Below are 15561 nucleotides of genomic sequence, written 5' to 3' on the forward strand. Positions count from 1 at the left end.
ATGTTACAGCAGTGTTTCGATGTTATTTAGTCAGTGTTATGAGTCACTAATCTAGATCATTAGCATATAAAAAACAACGACAGGTTACACTTAAAATAAAATTTAATAGAATGAAAAAATGTCAATACTGTGGGCAGTTGCAATTATTGCAATTAATATTACAGTTGTGTTTTTCCAACTAAAATTAGAGTCACTAAATTCACCTAAAGTGAGCTTTAGTTAGAGTTTATAGTTCCCATGACCAAGTCGTTTGTTTTAAAAAAGTTAGAATTTAATTAACGTTATTTTTAAAAAAACCAAAACAAAAGAACAAGTCGCGCATGTGTTTAATGGGAGCATGCGACTTACGAGGGTCTCGTGAAGGCACCGTGCCTATCACATGGCAGGTGATCGCTGAGGGAGCTCGCGCTGCGCTGGAGCGCAGAGTGCAGACGCGCGCGGCCACCGTGCGGCTGTTGAGGGCTCCCAACGTGAGAGAGAGGGTGAGTGTGAGGAGCATGGCTGCGTGTGTGTGGGGGCTCACTGTACCTGTACCTTTACCTGTACCTTTAGCTGTACCTTTAGCTGTACCTTTAGCTGTCCGCTACAGGGGAAATTAAAGGACTTTATTCGGCAGAGAGCGACAGAGGAGTTTCCTCATCGTAAGTAAAACGACCGCACGACGCTAACGACTGGAACGTGAGTGTGTCCGCCCGCTGCTAATGGAAAATGTCAGTTCATTACATTTGCATAACAGAGTGGTACTGTGGACAGTACAAACAAAGTCAAGAAAGTTGACTACTGAGCTTAGTTTGTGTTTAAATAGTCCACAAAAGCTGAGTGCAAGTGGCTGTACGAAGTAAGAAGAGTTTAGTTTTTCCTCCAGTCATTTTTAAAGCTTTTAATTTGAAGGAGCTGGTTATAGTTCTTTCTTTCTTTCTTTCTTTTTCTTTTTTTCTCCAGTAAAAGTGACATAAAAAGTTGAACTAACTTTAATTTGATAATAGGACCTAATGCATGTTTGCTGTGAAGAGGTGAGTAGTTTGTTTGCATAGATCTAATCAAACCTTTAATCCTGTTAACTAATCCTTTACTTCAACAGTAGTGTGTCACGTACAGGATAGGTGTGCAGTGGACTATTTAATATGAACCTACGTGATGTAATAAGATAGACTCTTGTGTACCAAATTGAAAACATGGTACTTTTATTGTGACAGTGGTGCTTCTCTGCTTGCTAAGTCATGTACTGTCAGCTTGAAGCTGTTAAATGATGTTTAGTTGCACTGACACATGCTGTGTAATTGCAGATCATCAATTTCTGACAGCGTGAGTAAAGAGTGGGGTGTGTGGGGGGTGACATTAAAAAAAAAAAGAGGGGTGCTGAAATGCTAATGGCAGAATATCAAGGCTGATGTGTGGCCCCCCCTCTGCTAACGCATCTGCTGCATCTAACGCTGCAGATCTATCACATCTACACACATAGGCCCCCGCTCGCACACATACACATGCACGCACGTCACAGACAGGCAACTTGAGAGAGCTGAAGGAGCCTCCTGCCACTGAATACAGCAGGCCGGTGCCTCTTTTCTATTGCAAATCTCATTTAAAAGGGGGAGAGTTGAAAGGCATCGCTGCTACTGATGGCACTGAATTGATTAAGGTTGCTTTGGTTGGCACTTGGGTGGTATTAGCACTTAGAAACAACAGAGGATGTAAAAACAGGAGCTGAAGTGAAGTGGCAATAGGTAAATGCCTTTAATTTGTAAAAAATACATTACTGTAACAATTGTTTTGACAGTGCTGTTAACCTACTTGTGGGGTAGGTTTCAGAGCTACACGTGTGCACATGCACGCACACACAGATGATGGCACTCATCTCTGTGATCAAAGCCGCTTGTGTAATACCAAGAGCGGTGGTTTTCTCTGCAGCTGTACAGGTTCAGCTGATTGCTCTGTCATCTTAACTGCTGCTGCTAATCACACTGCTGGTGTAGTTTGCTGGAGGTAATCCACTGTTGCCTGATGGCGAGGAGACACGCAGCATTAGAAGGGGAGAGAAAGAGAGGACTAGAAGGATGGATGTAAGTATGACTGAGTCAGAGGAATGACTGTGAAAGAGAGCAAAAACTGCAAAAGGGTAGAGACCAAGAAGCTGGAAAAATCTTTTACTGCTGAGGGAGTGGAAGAAAAGATAGTGGAAGATGGACCAAAAACAAAGAATGAAATCTTATTTATTGGAGGTTATCTGTGGTTGGCTGTCAGGGCGGGAAAACGGAGGAAAGGAAATGAGAAAGAGTGGCGTAAAGGTGCCATACAGGCCCACTCTGAAAGAGAATAAGAAAGAGAGGGAGAGAATAAAAAGTGCGTCTGTGGCATCACCGGACTCTGGAGAAAGTGAGAGAATGGATTAGATATTTTATATTTTTATTATTACTTTTGCTTATTTGACAGTCCACACCACAGCAACCCAAAGCACAAGTGGGCGAGGGATGAGGAGTTAAAGGTTTAACGTGCGACCAAGAAAATTACCGTGTTGGTGGAAAACCTTGATAACGTGGGGAAATACGCAAATATAACAGCAACTATAATCCCTTTTAAGTGCAGTCAGTGAGCAGCCTGTGCCATCTGAACTGTGATTATTGGCTGTTGTTTTCTCAGCAAAGAGGGAGGTAGCATTATAGATGACTGACGAGAGGTGTTTGACTTTGTTCTCATCCTAAGGAAACCAAATCTGAAATTGATTATATTCAAATTATTATGTAGACAATTAGGGAAAAGAGCTGTGGAGGTGGTTCATAGTTCATTGACCTTATACTGTCATTTGTTAGAGCAATAATTAGATTTACGTAAAGACCCCCAGTATGGTTTCTCATTCCATTACAGATACACACACACTAGATGCCTAGTGCAGCAATGGGTAAGATAGCTTTCTGTTTTTACGTCTTTGATCATGACAACATGGCTGAAGAAAGCATAAGGAACATGCAAAATGTTCCTATGGTATTGTAACCCCAGTTCTATGAGCATAGGTGGAGTAAAAGTGTTGGACACTGGATTGTTTGTTTGAGTTGTGTTTCTTTAAAATATTTGATCTATTTTCTGTAGAAATGTGGTTTTGTGTTTTCTGTAAAGAGGTTTATGCACAGATACTAGCCAGAACTGACAGATACAAACAGTCTTTTCTACCCTTTGTTATCCTTCTGGTGTATTTAGGCAGAAAACAGTGATGAATGTGTTAGCGTTTTTTCTTGTATTTTGCTCCTGTTTTCTCTGTCATCACATTACTGTACTGCTATGCCAAATATTGTCCCACAGGGACAATAAAGTTGTTATTGTTGGATTAATTGATTGATTGATAGCTAGAAGTATATCATTGCACTGTGTGGCCAAGTTAAATGTAGGTTCAAATACAAACGTCTTTTAAAAGCTTCATACATTGTTTAAAGTCTAATGTGTTTTGCAATTACTGTGCTTACAGTAGCAGAGCTTGAATCATTATTCAGTTAAGTGAAGCTGAAGAAAATATCTTTTGCTACTCACATTCCATCCATGGGCTGGAAAATTTACGGCCACATCAGGTTAGGTTGACACACACAACAGACCGTAGTATCAGTTGTTAGCAACAACACATGCTAATGTCGGGAGCAGGAGTAAGATAAGATAAAATGATGACAGAAAATAGAAACTTGAGCAACAGTGTTACTAAAGAAAACATCCTGAAGAACACAGCCCAAGGCTGAAAAGATGAAGATAATGTTGAAAAGAATGGAGTAGTGTGGAGAAATTCTAGCTAATTAAAGTTTCAGTGAGAAGTGCTGTGCACTGCAAACTGCGTCAAAAGCATGTTTCTGCAAAGACATGTAATACCACCATCAGCGTTACCATGTGAAGTAGTATCATCCTGTAGCGCATGCACAGTGCAAGACTTTACAGTCCATGTCCCAAGCAAGTGCCGGTGGTTAAACAACCAGTGTGATACCAACACAATAGCAACAGACCTGATAGTGCCCACTTTCCAGCACTATGTCTTACAACAAAAAACAAAGAGACACATTGATCTCACACATGTAATAGCCTACTTAATTCCTCCACAATGTACTTAGGAGTTAAAAGGAAGTTTTAGGCTTGATAAAAATAGTGATTTAATTTATATCGAGAGATATTGATATCGACCGAAATTAATAAATATATCGCTATAGAAATGTTTCTTGCCCAGCCCCCAACATTTTATAACATTAAAACATTCCAATGAGTAAGATTGTTAAATTTGTGGTGAAGGAGACATAATTGGTCTTCTCTGATTGGTCAGAAGCATCGCTCAAAAAACTCTGGAAGAGAATATACCATATATAAGATATATAATTTTGAGAGAGGGGAAGATGACATGCAGCAAAGGTCTACAGCTGGACTTGATCCAGGAATGCTGAAACACAGGTTTTACCCGAGGGATGATGAAAGGGATGGATGGTGGTGTGAGAGACAAGGGGTTGATGGGGTGAGGATAGGAAGTCCAGGAACCACTAAGAAAGTCACCTCTTATTACTTAGGCCTTGAAACAGACACCAACCAATCAATTTATACAAGCATTCGAGACATTACTGCTGTTGCGCACTTATAACTAATATGTAATTATAACTAATATGTTGTCAGATTTCTCTGCTCTGGATGGATACAAAACAACACATACATAAGCACACACACACATGACCATGTCCTACAAAAGGCATGTGAGCATATCTCCCATCTTGACTTATGAGAAACAATATCAAAAAGACCAGGTAATAAGCAAAGGACAGAGAAAGCAAGGGTGGAAAAAGAGGACAATAAAAGTAGGTATGGAGCAAAAAAGAGAGGAGATTAAGAGGACAGGAGGTGTAAAGGTAAGAGATGAAGGGGTCAGTGATAGAGTTGTGTATAATTATGAATGACTAAATTATAATTTTGATGAAAATTTTGATGAACAGAATAAAGAGAATGCATGCTTTTAGGTGAAACTTTTTGATACAAGGAAACAGAGCCTTCAGGAAACTGTAACATAGATTCTTGAAAATAATAATCAGATTATTCTGACAATGAAAATAATACTTTGCAGCCTTGGAATGTTTTGACAGTTCAGCTTGCTATGTGTTTATTTCATTGGATTTAGAAATGCTATACTGTGATACACATCAATAGAAGTGAAAATAATTAATTCTTCAAGTTCTGTACACAGTTTTTGTAAACATTTGGCTTTTTGTGACATTCAGGATCACTGTCTCTTTTACTCAGCAGGTGGAAAAATAACTGGCTTAAATGATGTACAACCAGTTCCTGCGCTATATGTGAACATTTAAGTTCCTCTCTGGCACCATTAATCACTCAATATCTGATTTGGATTTGAGGTCAATAGATTGTTTGTGTTTACTCCATCATCTGTTGCATGAATTTTACGTACATATTCTCTGTTGACTTATACTGTAGAAGATTGTAGAAGTGTATGTATTGGACAGTCAATCTGTTGAAAACTCTGAAACAAACATCTGAACTACTGTGAAGCAGTGAAGTATTTTCTTTATCTTGAGATTCAGGTGTTTAAAGCAGATGTGAGTGTGTGTGTGGCTCTCTGTGTACACCTGCTTCCTGATAACATTTACCTGACCTATCAAAAGACGAACGTGCTCATACAGCCTATGTTTATGCAACTGTAACATTATGCTGTAATGTGATCCCTCTCTGCTCTTGTCCAGATAGCTTGTTAGCAGGTTGTGACTCTGACTCAGTGTAACCCTAGTCTCCTGTGGCTAAGGTGCCGGTCTCTGAAGTGCAGTGAAGTGCACCACTTCCCTGTTTTGCCCTGATCAGAATGCTTGGCTTTCATTGTGGAACCATTATTATTATTATGTGTTTTATTTTTTTAGACCAAATTTACATGGAGGCTAATGAGACCGCCTGCCAAGGGTTAACATCACCATCCATCCATGCCCACTTTCTACCTGTTTCTGCTACACCTGATGACCTTGCTAAGATAATGTTAGCTAGCAGCTTAAATTACAGCTCTGTAATTAATTGCTACAGAAATTACTGGACGATTTCACAGTAGGCTGACTGTACTAGTGCTGTTTTTTTGTGTTTCAATGTATTCTGGTAGTCAGAAGTTGATTTGAGTCTGAACTTTCAGCCAGGCTAAAGTTGTTTAGCCAGTTGTTGTACATTTTGGGAGAGAGAAGACAATAAGTTAATGTCATGCAATGGTAGCATTTGGATAGAGAGGAGAGGAGCTCAGTGTATCAAGGGTGCCCACCCAGCAGACAAATCTATAGCAGCACAACTTTTATCAGAGGTAAGTGCTAGAAAGAGAAGAACAGATTTTTGCACAGGGCTTTTTTTTTTGCTGTGTATAGACCTTGGCATAACACAGTGGGCGAGAGTGATTACAGACCAAGTTGTTGATGGTGAGTGTCATAGTTCTAAACCTGACGCAGACAGCCAGTGGAAACCAGTGCACAGATATGAACTGCAGACTTTGTAGACATAATCACTGAAGATTTAGAATAAATCTGTAATGCTATTGTTATGTTGTAGACTGAAGCCCAGGCCTGTCTTAAAGTAGATGGAACTGATCTGTGAAGTTCTCCAAAGGAAATCATGATAAGAACCAGTAAAATTCTTAAAATTCTAACAAATGTTAAACCTCTACTTCAGTTCTATTGTAATCCTGTTTTTTGTGCTACTCACCTATTGTCACCACTCAACAGCTAAGGTAATAAAGCCAACAGATGACCTTATTATGTGTTTTCTTGGTACTTGGTTAAGAAGCTAATTAGACCTGCAGGACCTGTCGCAAAACACACATTTATTATCTGGGTTCCATATTTTCCCACAAAAGTTGATTTTGCACTTTGGTTTTTCAGTGCAAACTATGCACACAAACCTTTCTGCTGCCTCAATGGCACATGTGGCTATTCCTCCCACGATGCTTTGCTGTGTCATCTCATCAGCTTCACTGATGGCAGAATGAGTCCACTATCTAACTGTCCACATCATTACTCACAGTGACTTGCGTTGTTTTTTGTTTTTTTTTTCCACTTCCAGCAAAGCGCTGAGTGGTTGTTCCCAGCTGTCACATGAGGTTGTGACTGTCTTTAATGTGCGTGTATGAAGTGGTGTTGACATGTTGTTTTTACAGCACTGGCTTGCTGACACTGGTCTTTGAGCTCTCCGCTTCTGTCTAGGCCTGAGGCCATGTTAGGGCTTTAAAATGAGCTGGAAAGTAAAATCTGCATCTGCTTTTTAAAAGACTAAACAGGGTGTCCAGGTGTTGCTCAGAATGAACCCTACACTTTTTTTGTGGGTTAACAGAAGAAGGAACCTGGATATGCATAGGAGGAATTTAAAAGGCAAATGTTTAGCAGTTTTACCATATTCTTATCAGTCTAGTTAAGTTACTGTTTTAATTTTTTAGACAAAGGAATTTATGTAATTGGGCCACCCTCCTGTGTTTACTTTCCTGGAGTTGTACAAACAGAAAGCACAAAAAATAATGAGTGTCCAGAATAGATGGAGGAAAGACTTTTCTTTGATAATAAAATGCTTAAAGTCTAGCACCAGTAAATATTGCTCTATCTCCTCTCTAAAAAGTCATATGCAGGTATTAAACCAGAAGCTTTCTCTGGAACACAGCCCTAAAGCCCTGTTCTTTAAGTATGTATAAGTACATAAAACTGCTGTTGTAGTTCACACTGTTCAAGACTATGTGACATTCAAACATCTAATAATAGTAATTCTTTTTACCAGTGGCAATAAAGTTGCACAAAACCAAAGAAAAAGGAAATTATAAGTTATAAATATCAAAAGCTGTACAATTATTGATATTTGTCATAAGCAGAAACAAACAGTTGATTTAATAGTGATTTAAAGGCTTCCAAGAAAATAGGATGTGGTCCCACCATCAACTTGAGAAGTCTTATTTCTTTAAATTCTCCTTAACATTCTCACTTTTCACTTTCATGTGAGGCATTACACATCAGCGGTGTTATTTAACAAAATTACAAGAGAAGAGAACAGAGAAGGTACAACCCAAGCACAGGACAAATTTGAGAACCAGAGAACTTGAGAATCTCTTTGCTACGTGAGGATGTACTGTAGTTGTGTTCTGTCTGACAAACTTGCTGTTGATGCTGCTGCTGCACAGTGCTCTGCATCTGTGTGTGGATATGTGTGGACAAGGCCATGAAACATCTTCTGTCAAAGTAATTTTTCTCCGGTCATCACACACAAACACAGGCTCACACACACACGCGCGCCCACCCACTGTCATGTAAGAGACCTAACTAACAGTCATTTGCTGGCCAGCTAGTGAAGAGGAAGCGCTAAATATAGTCCTTGTGATGTTTGTGTGCAAAATACAAATCAGCTGTAGCTTAGTTTCATCACACACTTACTACACACATCTTAACAATGTTTTTTGGATTGTTCTTGAAAAAAAAAAACATGATTGACTTGTCAAAATTGAAAAGTTGAAATTGTGAGATGCAGGTTTTGTAAAATGTCTTTAGTTTGACACTGCTTGAGACTGTTAACAAGTAAATAAGCTGGAGAATTTCTATGTAAACAAATAGTCTAGTTTCATTGTTAATGCCAACACCACCAGTTGCAGGTTTTAGGAGAGCAGCTTGAAACTAAAACCAAAGGAGACAGGAAGACGGAGGTGGATGTTATGGCTGAACTAAAGGACAGAACAGGGAACATCCTCATCGAAAATGTCAGTGGTCCCGTCGCATTGATGTTAATTGGCGAAGAATCTGGTGTTTCTTCTTGGCTTGGCTCCACTTCCACACACACCCACACACCCACAAACACACACACACACACACACACATGCGCACACTTAGATATATTTGTATTTACTCTATGTGACAGGAGGGCCTGGGGCTTAGGTCTGGCCTCTGGCTGGTGACACTAATCCAAACAGGCTAAACCAAATGAGGAGAAATAACATACTCACACACACTGTGTGTATATATGTGTGTGTGTGTGTGTGTGTGTGTGTCTTGGGTGATTCTGTGTTAAAGTTTAACTCTTCTTCTCAGTGGCACAGGTTCACATGCATTCTGGCATTTCCTGTTCTCACAGACCCATCCCAATAATTGACCCTTGTTAAAGTTTCAGTGATACCGGAATTTTCAGTGTCTTGCTAATACAGTTACACCCTTTTGTAGGTGTTTGACAGGTACTGGACTCTCTGCTTGCATGCTAATGGTTCTGAGGAAGAATGTGTGTCATGACCTTTCTTTAAGCTAGTTTTGGCCATTGCAGGTAGTTTTTTTATTTGAGTGTGATACTCTTGATGATGATGTAACTACAAATACCTTTTTGAGTTGATGTAGTCATTTGCATGTGTAATGTATGCAGATCCAAATGTCTTCGGCTCGATTCTTTTCATATGTGAGCACACAGGAATAATGTTCCCAACCTTCTGTTCCTGTCAGGTAAATTAAAAAACAAACTGCACATGGATATCAATATTTCCTGCTCATAGATATAGTTACCAGTTCACTGCCTCTTTCCCCTTAAAATTCATTTTGTGTTATAATCAGGAATGCAGTGATGGGTGAACCCACCTTTTATATTTCCAAGGAATTTCAACTTGCACATTGGTCTTGTATTATACAGTACATCTTAATAAGTAGTATCGGACAACTGCAGGTTTGATGATTAAAAGAAAAAGAAAATAAATCTCCCAGAATATTAAAATTATTATATTCATCAAATATTCTCATAATGCTTAAGCATGTCCAGTTATTTATCAAATAAAGATGTCAGTCATTTCCTGGTTCTATTTTTTCAAATGTTGTTCAAAAATATATATGAAAAATTATCATGTAAACTAAAACATTAAACCTGCAAAAAAAGAAAAGAAAACAAACAAACAAACAAAAGAACAAGTGTTTCAGTAGTATCCCTATTCATAATTTATCATAGTATGGAAATTAATGGCTATAATAACACAAGAATTGGCAAGAAAACATTTTGAAACAAGTAGACATTATTGGATTTTTACACCAACATGTAAAAAAGAACAACAAAAACACATAAACACATAATACATACAGTATTCCTCATTCATCTGTAATTAAATGAGTAGATAAACTGTCTAACGATGACCTTTTCAATCAGTGTTAAACATGAATGTTTGCAAATATCATATATCATGCCCTCCCATGTGTTAAAACATCTTGTTAATGTCCAGTAAATTCAGTTTCAGTTTATATTTGACTCTTCTTCCATAGAGAGAGTGACCTGTAACTAGGACATTGCACATATTGCCATTCCTTTTCTTTCCACTGTATATTAGTAATATATTTTCAGTATGGTTGACCCTTTGTTGACCAAAACATTCAAAATCGCTAATAAGGATAGCCTGCAGTAGCTGCTACCAAAGTGTTTCTATTAGTTCATTGTTTTATTTCTGCCCTCTGAGCTGCTCTTCCTCTGAGAAACCTTCATAGAACAAAAACTGCAATCTGTACTGAATTAGCTGTCACAACATTATCTTCAGCAGACATGCTCTGGAGCTTCACTGAATGAATGGTGGGCTGACATTGGGGAAATTAATGTGAGAACTGTGTGACACTGATGTACAGCCCAGTTGTGTGTGCCTGTCTCCATCCTCCTGTGATTACAGTAAGTCAGTTTTGATGATTTGTAATAAGCTATGCTTGTGATTATAGTCCACAGGCTAAGTGTTGTACATCAATCCACTCAGTGTCAGCTCGTATCAGCTCTGCTGTTTGCTTTTGTTGGACCAGCTCTGCCCTGTGGGTGAAATCTCTTTATAGCTTATCTCGTCTTCATTTTGGCTCTGCTTTTTTATCTCTCCCCTTCAATCATTGCATGTCTGTTTTCTCACGGTACGTTTAGTTGCATCATGTTTTAATATTTTATGCTGGTAAGTATTACTACCCAGATCTAAAGTTGCACAAGGGACCTAAATTCAATTCTATATATATATATATATGTATATATATATATATATATATATATATATATATATATATGTATATATATATATATATATATATATATGTGCTAACTTGGAGGTCATTCATTATGTACAATTTTCTACATTCCAGCTCTCAGCACAAACATGCACAGATAGTTCTTTCACTGATTTTATCTATTGACCTTAGCCGTTAGGACCCTTGGGTAACATGTGATATTGATGAGTACTATAAGCTTCTCTGTAACTGACATTACAGGAATGTGGTAGTACTAGATACGTGCCAGGTGTGTGTATACTTAAACAACAGTAGCCCTGTAAACGTCTTTTCATTCAGCTGCTGCAAGTTATAACGTAGTTGTTTATTTGCTTAATGTCCTTCACTGTAAGTAATATCTGAAATGTATAATTGGTCCACTGACAAAACCCTGTAATCTTTGACTCTTTATCTTTGAATATTCCAAACTTGTTACTACATGTAAGCTCTAAGCAGTAAAGAGTACAGGACTGTTCTTTATTATAATATGACTTTTTTGACCCCTTTGTTTCTCTACCCTTGCTGTGACTCTTGTCACCAGTCTGCTAGTTAAGACATGTAAAGTGTACAAGTCATTGTGTGTGCAATGAACAACCTTCTTATCTCTCCAGCTATGCTGTACTAATTTCCTACATTATACATTATTATTAACACATTTTCCCAATTTATGGATTTGCAGATGAGTCTTATCTCTTTTTCTCAAATAAAAAAAGTAACTTGTGGAAAGTTTATTCATTAAATTTTTAATTCAGTTTTATTTGTATAGCACCAGATCCAAGGAGAAGTCACATTAAAGCACTTTACAGTGTAAGGTTTAACATCTTAAAAAGTATAATTGTATCAAATAATTATATAAAAAAACAACAATCCCATTTGAGCATTAGGCAACAGTGGAGAGGAAAAACTCCCTTTTTAGAGGAAGAAAGTCCAGCAGAGCCAGGCTCAGGGTGGGCGGCCATCTGCCTCGACTGGTTGGGGTGAGTGGAAAGAGGAGCGAGAATACTGCGAGAACAGCAGGCAACAAAAAACAATAGGTCGGTAGGGCCAGCTGGATATATACAGCTCCAAGGCCGAGGATACCTGCAGAAAAGTCAAAGAGAGAAAGAGAGAGAGGAGACACAAGGTTATTGACATGCAATTATAGCATTTAAATAGATAGAGAGAGGAGAGGAGCTCAGTGTTTCAGTAGAGGTCTCCTAGCAGACTAACCTATAGCAGTATATCTAAGAGATGTTTCAGAGTCATCTAAACCATCTCTAACTGTAAGCTTTATAAAAAAGTTAAGTTTTAAGTCTAGAATCTTAAATCTTAAATCTTAAATGTAGAGAGGGTGTCTGCCTCCCAAACCTGAGATGGTAGCTGGTTCCACAGGAGAGGGGCTTGATAGCTAAAGGCTCTGCCTTTCATTCTACATTTGGAAACTCTAGGAACCACAAGTAAACCTGCACTCTGAGAATGGAGAGTTCTGCTGGGAGAACAATGAGGTTTTTAAGATATGGAGCTTGATTATTAAATGCTTTATATGTGAGGAGAAGAATTTTAAATTCAATTCTGGATTTTACAGGGAGTCAATGAAGAGAAGCTAACATAGGAGAAATATGATCTATCATGCTAATTCCAAACTCAGGCTGTGGCAATTTGGATTAACTGGAGGCTTTTTAAGATGTTATTCGGACATCCTATAAAAAGTGAATTGCAATAGTTTAGTCTGGAAGTAACAAATGCATGCACTAGTTTTTCAGCATCACTTTGCAACAGGATGCTCCTAATTTTGGTCCTGTAACCCCAATAACAAGTTCCAGTCTGTGAAATAAAATGTTGTGTTCTATAGTGTCAAATGCATTACTCCGAGATAACAAAGGAAGTATAGAGTCCATTGTCTCATGCTAATAGAAGATTGTTAGTGACCTGTACCAGTGCTGTATCTGTACTATGATGTACTCTAAATCCTGATTGGAAATCCTCATACACGTTATTCCTGTGCAGGTGGTCACATACAGTGGCAAGAAAAAGTGATGTGAACCCTTTGGGATTACGTGGAGTTTTGCATGATTTGGTCATAAAATGTGCTCTGATCCTTATCTAACTCACAACAATACAAAAACACAGTCTGCTGAAAATAATAGTACACTATCATTATATGTTTTCATGTTTTTATTGAACATAACATGTCAAGTCAAGTCAAGTCAAGTTAAGAAGCTTTATTTTCATTCCAACCACATATAGCTGAAGCAGTACATAGTGAAATGAGACAACGTTTCTCCAGAACCATGGTGCTACATAAAACGGCAACAAGACAAACATGGAGCTGAGGACTGCTAAGTTGTCCTAGCAAAACACATAAAGTGCATCCTGTGCAACCTAGTGCAAACAGTGCAAGAACACAAAGAAAAAGTGCAGACAGACGTCAGAAGACAGTGCAAAAAAAGAACACAAAACACAAAACAGCAGCGACCAGTAGCGGAAATGGATACAATTTACAACTGAAAGATGGAAACATGTCAAATCTAGCGAGTGTGTGTGCTCAGTTCAGTTTGTTGTGTGTGTGTTGAGGAGCCTGATGGCTTGGGGGAAGAAACTGTTCAAAAGTCTGGTTGTGAGGGCCCGAATGCTCTGGAACCTCTTCCCTGATGGCAGAAGTGTGAAGATTGGGTGTGAGGGGTGGGTGGGGTCGTCCACAAGGTTTGACTACAGCAACCTTAAAAGCCTGGGGTATGTAGCCTGTTTGTAAAGATAGATTGATCTGATCTAAGATGGACATGCTGGTCAAAGGTAAGACATTTTTGAAATTAATTTAGAATGATCTACAGGGAAGACGCAGTCTAAGTACGAGTGAGATCTGACAAATGAATCAAGCTGTTGAACATATAAGTACATCCATGCCATTTGCAAGAAGGATGTGATCAATTTTTTCTCTAATAGTTATGATTAATTTGTAAAGACATTCAAGAAGTCATTGCTGCTGAGAGTTAAGGGGATACTAGGCTTGACAGAGCTATGACTACAAGTCATGTGTTTTGTGTTAAAGTTCATTACACTCACTCTGAGGCAAAATAGATTACAGCAGAAATCAGAGCAGAGGTCAACTGGCCTGACTGGTATAACACTGAGCACAGAGAAGCAGAAATGAATCAGATAATAAAGAAAACAGAGCCATGTTTCCTTGAGAGAACTCAGCAGAACAGAGCAGAGCTGAATACAATCTATTTTAACAAGACTAAATAGGACAGTAAAGAGCAGGGCAGTGATGCAGTGCTGGGAGTCACATTAAACTACGTATTCCTGCACCCCCAGTAGCCATGCATCAGCCACGGTTCATAGATCACACACTACCCACAGTCCCACACTAGAAAAGATCATCTAGAGCCCTCAGACTTAGCTCCAAGATGATTCTTTTTTTCTAGCTGTTCTCTTGCTTGTGTTTTCCACTAATATATTGTATTTTAAGTCTCTTAACAATGTCCAAGCAGTGTCTAATGTAAAGGTTGTCAATAGGTTTTAATATGTCTGTGTTGTTCCTCTTTCAAGGTGAAAATCAGACATTGCTTTTGAGTTGTGGTTCAACAGAAGTTTTTTGAAAACAACTTCTAATGAAACTGGTCTGGACAAATATGATGGTACCCCCAGAAAAGATGTAAAATAATTTGACCATAGAAACATACGTGTGTCCTGTAATTAGCATCACAGAGGTCTTCAAACTTGTCGTCAGTCTGCCTATTTAAAGGGTGAGAAGTGGTCACTGTGCTGTTGTTGATGGTGTGTACCGCACTCAACATGTCTCAGGAGATCAGAAATAAAAATGATAGACAAACATGTTAAAGGTAAGGGCTGTGAGACCATCTCCAAGTAGCTTGATGTACCTGTAACTGCAGATGTAGTCGCAGGAACTGTCCAGAAGTTTAAAGTCCACAGGATTGTAGCCAACCTCCTTGGATGTGGCCACAAGAGGAAAATTTATGACAAATTGAAGAGACAGAAAATACAAATGGTAACTAAAGAACCCAGAATAACTTCGATAGAGATTAGAGGCAAAATCTAAGATCAAGGTACATCAGAGTCAGATCACACCATCATTTACTGTTTAAGCCGAAGTGGAATTAATAGAAGATGACTAAGGAGGACTCCACTGGTGAAAGCAAAAAGAAATTTAAAACGCATATTAACAAACCACAAAGGTTCTGGGAGAATGTTCTTTGGACAGATGAGACAAAACTGGAACTTTTTGGCAAGTCACATCAGCTCAGAGACGCATAAATGAAGCATACAAAGATAAGAACACTGTACCTACTATGAAACACAGAGGAGGCTGGGTTATGTTCTGGGGCTGCTTTGCTCCATCTGACACAGAGTGTCTTAAATGCGCTGGAAACAATGAAATTTCAAGACTTTTAAAGCATTTTGGAGCAAAACGTGCTGCCCAGTGTCAGAAAGCTTGGTCTTTGAAAACAGAGTTGGCAAGAATGGCTAAGAAGAAATCATTTGACTATTCTGAAGTGGCTATAAATCACACTGAACATGTATAGAAAGAGCTAAAACGTGCAGTCTGGCGAAGGCACCCTTCAAACCT

At 38.6% G+C, this 15561-nt stretch overlaps 1 protein-coding gene across 8 annotated transcripts in view; it reads left to right on the top strand.

Moving 5' to 3' along the window:
- Window positions 1–407: 407 nt before the first annotated feature.
- The window catches only part of ppfibp2b (PPFIA binding protein 2b), a 62311-nt gene continuing 47157 nt past the window's right edge, over window positions 408–15561 (top strand). For 5 of the 8 annotated variants that reach the window (XM_026365767.1, XM_026365774.1, XM_026365775.1 and 2 more), the window contains exon 1: window positions 408–482. The gene's annotated coding sequence lies outside the window, so the exon portion shown is untranslated. The other 3 variants (XM_026365768.1, XM_026365773.1, XM_026365769.2) reach the window with 3 other exon arrangements.

This window comes from Anabas testudineus, chromosome 6 (genome assembly GCF_900324465.2).
Source record: "Anabas testudineus chromosome 6, fAnaTes1.2, whole genome shotgun sequence".
Classification (NCBI taxonomy): Eukaryota; Metazoa; Chordata; class Actinopteri; order Anabantiformes; family Anabantidae; genus Anabas; species Anabas testudineus.